Source organism: Oncorhynchus keta, chromosome 35, assembly GCF_023373465.1.
Source record: "Oncorhynchus keta strain PuntledgeMale-10-30-2019 chromosome 35, Oket_V2, whole genome shotgun sequence".
Lineage (NCBI taxonomy): Eukaryota > Metazoa > Chordata > Actinopteri > Salmoniformes > Salmonidae > Oncorhynchus > Oncorhynchus keta.
This window is the reverse complement of record NC_068455.1, coordinates 75,020,518-75,028,017: the sequence shown is the minus strand read 5'-3', so window position 1 is coordinate 75,028,017 and position 7,500 is coordinate 75,020,518. Positions and strand designations below refer to the sequence as shown.

The following is a 7,500-nucleotide window of genomic DNA, read 5'->3' as shown; positions in this document are numbered from 1 at the left end:
GACCATAAAGCTGATAACTAGTAGAGACTCCTATCACAGCTAGTTGACCATAAAGCTGATAACTAGTAGAGACTCCTATCACAGCTAGTTGACCATAAAGCTGATAACTAGTAGAGACTCCTATCACAGCTAGTTGACCATAAAGCTGATAACTAGTAGAGACTCCTATCACAGCTAGTTGACCATAAAGCTGATAACTAGTAGAGACTCCTATCACAGCTAGTTGACCATAAAGCTGATAACTAGTAGAGACTCCTATCACAGCTAGTTGACCATAAAGCTGATAACTAGTAGAGACTCCTATCACAGCTAGTTGACCATAAAGCTGATAACTAGTAGAGACTCCTATCACAGCTAGTTGACCATAAAGCTGATAACTAGTAGAGACTCCTATCACAGCTAGTTGACCATAAAGCTGATAACTAGTAGAGACTCCTATCACAGCTAGTTGACCATAAAGCTGATAACTAGTAGAGACTCCTATCACAGCTAGTTGACCATAAAGCTGATAACTAGTAGAGACTCCTATCACAGCTAGTTGACCATAAAGCTGATAACTAGTAGAGACTCCTATCACAGCTAGTTGACCATAAAGCTGATAACTAGTAGAGACTCCTATCACAGCTAGTTGACCATAAAGCTGATAACTAGTAGAGACTCCTATCACAGCTAGTTGACCATAAAGCTGATAACTAAAGTAGAGAGACTCCTATCACAGCTAGTTGACCATAAAGCTGATAACTAGTAGAGACTCCTATCACAGCTAGTTGACCATAAAGCTGATAACTAGTAGAGACTCCTATCACAGCTAGTTGACCATAAAGCTGATAACTAGTAGAGACTCCTATCACAGCTAGTTGACCATAAAGCTGATAACTAGTAGAGACTCCTATCACAGCTAGTTGACCATAAAGCTGATAACTAGTAGAGACTCCTATCACAGCTAGTTGACCATAAAGCTGATAACTAGTAGAGACTCCTATCACAGCTAGTTGACCATAAAGCTGATAACTAGTAGAGACTCCTATCACAGCTAGTTGACCATAAAGCTGATAACTAGTAGAGACTCACAGCCTATCACAGCTAGTTGACCATAAAGCTGATAACTAGTAGAGACTCCTATCACAGCTAGTTGACCATAAAGCTGATAACTAGTAGAGACCCTATCACAGCTAGTTGACCATAAAGCTGATAACTAGTAGAGACTCCTATCACAGCTAGTTGACCATAAAGCTGATAACGAGTAGAGACTCCTATCACAGCTAGTTGACCATAAAGCTGATAACTAGTAGAGACTCCTATCACAGCTAGTTGACCATAAAGCTGATAACTAGTAGAGACTCCTATCACAGCTAGTTGACCATAAAGCTGATAACTAGTAGAGACTCCTATCACAGCTAGTTGACCATAAAGCTGATAACTAGTAGAGACTCCTATCACAGCTAGTTGACCATAAAGCTGATAACGAGTAGAGACTCCTATCACAGCTAGTTGACCATAAAGCTGATAACTAGTAGAGACTCCTATCACAGCTAGTTGACCATAAAGCTGATAACTAGTAGAGACTCCTATCACAGCTAGTTGACCATAAAGCTGATAACTAGTAGAGACTCCTATCACAGCTAGTTGACCATAAAGCTGATAACTAGTAGAGACTCCTATCACAGCTAGTTGACCATAAAGCTGATAACTAGTAGAGACTCCTATCACAGCTAGTTGACCATAAAGCTGATAACTAGTAGAGACTCCTATCACAGCTAGTTGACCATAAAGCTGATAACTAGTAGAGACTCCTATCACAGCTAGTTGACCATAAAGCTGATAACTAGTAGAGACTCCTATCACAGCTAGTTGACCATAAAGCTGATAACTAGTAGAGACTCCTATCACAGCTAGTTGACCATAAAGCTGATAACTAGTAGAGACTCCTATCACAGCTAGTTGACCATAAAGCTGATAACTAGTAGAGACTCCTATCACAGCTAGTTGACCATAAAGCTGACCATAAACTGATAGTAGAGACTCCTATCACAGCTAGTTGACCATAAAGCTGATAACTAGTAGAGACTCCTATCACAGCTAGTTGACCATAAAGCTGATAACTAGTAGAGACTCCTATCACAGCTAGTTGACCATAAAGCTGATAACTAGTAGAGACTCCTATCACAGCTAGTTGACCATAAAGCTGATAACTAGTAGAGACTCCTATCACAGCTAGTTGACCATAAAGCTGATAACTAGTAGAGACTCCTATCACAGCTAGTTGACCATAAAGCTGATAACTAGTAGAGACTCCTATCACAGCTAGTTGACCATAAAGCTGATAACTAGTAGAGACTCCTATCACAGCTAGTTGACCATAAAGCTGATAACTAGTAGAGACTCCTATCACAGCTAGTTGACCATAAAGCTGATAACTAGTAGAGACTCCTATCACAGCTAGTTGACCATAAAGCTGATAACTAGTAGAGACTCCTATCACAGCTAGTTGACCATAAAGCTGATAACTAGTAGAGACTCCTATCACAGCTAGTTGACCATAAAGCTGATAACTAGTAGAGACTCCTATCACAGCTAGTTGACCATAAAGCTGATAACTAGTAGAGACTCCTATCACAGCTAGTTGACCATAAAGCTGATAACTAGTAGAGACTCCTATCACAGCTCGTTGACCATAAAGCTGATAACTAGTAGAGACTCCTATCACAGCTAGTTGACCATAAAGCTGATAACTAGTAGAGACTCCTATCACAGCTAGTTGACCATAAAGCTGATAACTAGTAGAGACTCCTATCACAGCTAGTTGACCATAAAGCTGATAACTAGTAGAGACTCCTATCACAGCTAGTTGACCATAAAGCTGATAACTAGTAGAGACTCCTATCACAGCTAGTTGACCATAAAGCTGATAACTAGTAGAGACTCCTATCACAGCTAGTTGACCATAAAGCTGATAACTAGTAGACCTATAAAGTTGACCATGCTGATAACTAGTAGAGACTCCTATCACAGCTAGTTGACCATAAAGCTGATAACTAGTAGAGACTCCTATCACAGCTAGTTGACCATAAAGCTGATAACTAGTAGAGACTCCTATCACAGCTAGTTGACCATAAAGCTGATAACTAGTAGAGACTCCTATCACAGCTAGTTGACCATAAAGCTGATAACTAGTAGAGACTCCTATCACAGCTAGTTGACCATAAAGCTGATAACTAGTAGAGACTCCTATCACAGCTAGTTGACCATAAAGCTGATAACTAGTAGAGACTCCTATCACAGCTAGTTGACCATAAAGCTGATAACTAGTAGAGACTCCTATCACAGCTAGTTGACCATAAAGCTGATAACTAGTAGAGTAGAGACTCCTATCACAGCTAGTTGACCATAAAGCTGATAACTAGTAGAGACTCCTATCACAGCTAGTTGACCATAAAGCTGATAACTAGTAGAGACTCCTATCACAGCTAGTTGACCATAAAGCTGATAACAGTAGAGACTCCTATCACAGCTAGTTGACCATAAAGCTGATAACTAGTAGAGACTCCTATCACAGCTAGTTGACCATAAAGCTGATAACTAGTAGAGACTATCACCTGACCATCACAGCTAGTTGACCATAAAGCTGATAACTAGTAGAGAAACACATCATTGACCATAAAGATAACTAGTAGAGACTCCTATCACAGCTAGTTGACCATAAAGCTGATAACTAGTAGAGATTCACAGCTAGTTGACCATAAACTGATAACTAGTAGAGACTCCTATCACAGCTCGTTGACCATAAAGCTGATAACTAGTAGAGACTCCTATCACACTGACCATAAAGCTGAAATAGAGGTCACAGCTAGTTGACCATAAAGCTGATAACTAGTAGAGACTCCTATCACAGCTAGTTGACCATAAAGCTGATAACTAGTAGAGACTCCTATCACAGCTAGTTGACCATAAAGCTGATAACTAGTTCTATCACAGCTGTTGACCATAAAGCTGATAACTAGTAGAGACTTATCACAGGTTGACCATGCTGATAACTAGTAGAGACTCCTATCACAGCTAGTTGACCATAAAGCTGATAACTAGTAGAGACTCCTATCACAGCTAGTTGACCATAAAGCTGATAACTAGTAGAGCTATCACAGCGTGACCATAAAGCTGATAACTAGTAGAGACTCCTATCACAGCAGTTGACCATAAAGCTGATAACTTAGAGACTCTATCACAGCTGTTGACCATAAAGTGATTATAGAGTCATCTCGTTGACCATCTGCCTAGAGAGAACAGGTTGACCATAAAGCTGATAACTAGTAGAGAGATCACAGCTAGTTGACCATAAAGCTGATAGAGTAGAGACTCCTATCACAGCTAGTTGACCATAAAGCTGAGAGAGAGATCACAGCTAGTTGACCATAAAGCTGATAACTAGTAGAGACTCCTATCACAGCTAGTTGACCATAAAGAGTAGAGACTCCTATCACAGCTAGTTGACCATAAAGCTGATAACTAGAGAGACCTATCACAGGTTGACCGCTGATAACTAGTAGAGACTATCACAGCTAGTTGACCATAAAGGATAACTAGTAGAGACTCCTATCACAGCTAGTTGACCTGCTGATTAGTAGAGACTCCTATCACAGGATGACCATAAAGCTGATAACTAGTAGAGAATCACAGCTAGTTGACCATAAAGCTGATAACTAGTAGAGACTCCTATCACAGCTAGTTGACCATAAAGCTGATAACTAGTAGAACTATCACAGCTAGTTGTCATGCGCCAGCTAGTTGACCATAAAGCTGATAACTAGTAGAGACTCCTATCACAGCTAGTTGACCATAAAGCTGATAACTGTAGAGACTCCTATCACAGCTAGTTGACCATAAAGCTGATAACTAGTAGAGACTCCTATCACATGGAGGGTTGACCATAAAGCTGATTATCACAGCTAGTTGACCATAAAGCTGATAACTTAGAGACTCCTATCACCTCTCATTATAACTAGTAGTCACTCGTTGACCATAAAGCTGTTGAGACTCCTTCACCTTTTATGCCATAAAGCTGAACAGTTGACCATAAATGATAAAGTAGAGACTCCAATACAGCTAGTTGACCATACTGATAACTAGTAGAGCAAAAGCTAGTTGACCATAAAGCTGATAACTAGTAGAGACTCCTATCACAGCTATTGACCATAATCATAACTAGTAGAGAAATCACAATGACCATAAAGCTGATAACTAGTAGAGACTCCTATCACAGCTAGTTGACCATAAAGCTGATAACTAGTAAACTCCTATCAATGTCCTGTTAAAAGGAATCACAAGTTGACCATAAAGCTGATAACTGAGTAGAGACTCCTATCACAGCTAGTTGACCATTGATTAGTAGAGAAACAGCTATTTAAAATAATGTAGAGACTTATCACAGCTGACCATAAAAAATAGTTAGACTCCTATCAATAAAAGGAGACCATAGTTGAAGCTGATAACTAGAGAGACTCTATCACAGCTAGTTGACCATAAAGCTGATAACTAGAAGACTCCTAACAGCTAGTTGACCATAAAGCTGTAACTAGTAGAGACTCCTATCACAGCTAGTTGACCATAAAGCTGATAACTAGTAAAGACTCCTATCACAGCTAGTTGACCATAAAGCTGATAACTAGGAGAGACTCCTATCACAGCTCTGACCATAAAGCTGATCCTCCTATCACAGCTAGTTGACCATAAAGCTGATAACTAGTAGAGACCCTATCACAGCTAGTTGACCCTGATAACTAGTGAAAACACATCATACAAAGATAACAAACACCTCTCTCCATTCACACTGCAAACACAATACAACAGACGGAACGAGTTCTGAACTCCATATTAATGTTCTTCCCTCTCCCCTGTCAGTAATGCTTTATCTGGCCCGGTTTATAAGTCATCTCGTTAACTTCCTCGCCTCTAGAGAGAGAGAGGGAGAGAGAGAGAGAGAGAGAGAGAGAGAGAGAGAGAAAGAGAGAGAGAGAGAGAGAGAGAGAGAGAGACCCCTCTCCCCCCAGGGGTTACCGGCTGCTGTCACCATCTGCTGTTAACCTCCTCGAGGAAAGGCCAAACCTCGAACCTCTCGGCCGCCAGCATTTTGTTAACCTTGTTTACCTGGAGACATGATGCACTTCAGCCAGTACATGGAGGGTACTCTTTCTTCTTCCTCTCTTTATAGTCACAAATGCTGTTGCTTACCTTTTATGCCATGAACATAATGGATGAAATACAATACCTGAAATACTGAAATAGGCAAAAATACCCCCATTCAAATCAAAACTGGCAAAAGGTCAATGAAAAGGTTGTTTCCTGACAGTCCGAGAAAGATCCTGTCCCCTGAGTACACCTGTTGAAAGGAATCAAATTTAAATAAAAGGAGAATCTTAGTTATTGATTGTAGAAAACAATTTAAAATGTGGCTTAGAGCTGACGAAAAAAATAGTTAACCAAATTGTCACATGACTTCCAATAGAATCTATGACTTGAAGTAAAAGAAATGTGTCTCCTTCATCCACCCTCCTCTCCCTCTCCCCCACTCCTCCTCTCCTTCCTCCTCTCCCTCTCCCCCACTCCTCCCTCTCCTTCCTCCTCTCCCTCTCCCCCACTCCTCCTCTCCTTCCTCCTCTCCCTCTCTCCCCCACTCCTCCTCTCCTTCCTCCTCTCCCTCTCCCCCCCTCCTCCTCTCCTTCCTCCTCTCCCTCTCCCCCTTCCTCCTCTCCTTCCTCCTCTCCCCACTCCTCCTCTCCTTCCTCCTCTCCCTCTCCCCCCTCCTCCTCTCCTTCCTCCCTCCCTCTCCCCACTCCTCCTCCCCTCTCCCCACTCCTCCTCTCCTTCCTCCTCTCCCCCCTCCTCCCCCCTCCTCCTCTCCCTCTCCCTCTCCCTCTTCCTCCTATCCTCTCCCTCTCCCCCCTTCCTCCTCTCCCTCTCCCCTCCTCCTCCTCTCCTCCTCCTCCCCTTCCTCCTCTCCTCCCCCTCTCCCCCTCCTCCTCCCTTCCTCCTCTCCTCCCCCTCTCCTCCCCTTCATCCTCTCCTCCCCACTCCTCCTTCTCTCCCACTTCTCCTCCTCACCCCTCTCCCCCTCATCCTCCCTCTCTCCCACTTCCCCTCCTCATTCCTCCTCCTTCTCCCCCACTTCTCCTCCTGACACCTCTCCCTCTCTCCCACTTCCCCTCCTCATTCCTCCTCCCTCTCCCCCCACTTCTCCTCCTCACCCCTCTCCCTCTCCCCCACTTTTCCTCCTCACCCGTCGCCCTCTCCCCCACCTCACTCCCTCTCCCTCCCCTCCTCCCTCTCTCCAGACAAGGCCTTCATTTTTCAGCTGTTTGAGTGGAGCATGCGGGGTGTAGCCAGGGTCATCCTGGCCAACAACCCCTGAGTGGTGTTCTGATCCTGGGAGCACTGGTCTGGGCCTCCCCTGGCAGGCTCTACTGGGGACCCTGGGTCTACTGACCTCTACACTCACTGCTGTTATCA

General features: G+C 43.1%; 1 pseudogene; it reads left to right on the top strand.

Moving 5' to 3' along the window:
• The first annotated feature begins 6,149 nt into the window (after positions 1-6,149).
• LOC127915529 (urea transporter 2-like) overlaps positions 6,150-7,500 on the top strand; it is a 28,771-nt pseudogene continuing 27,420 nt past the window's right edge.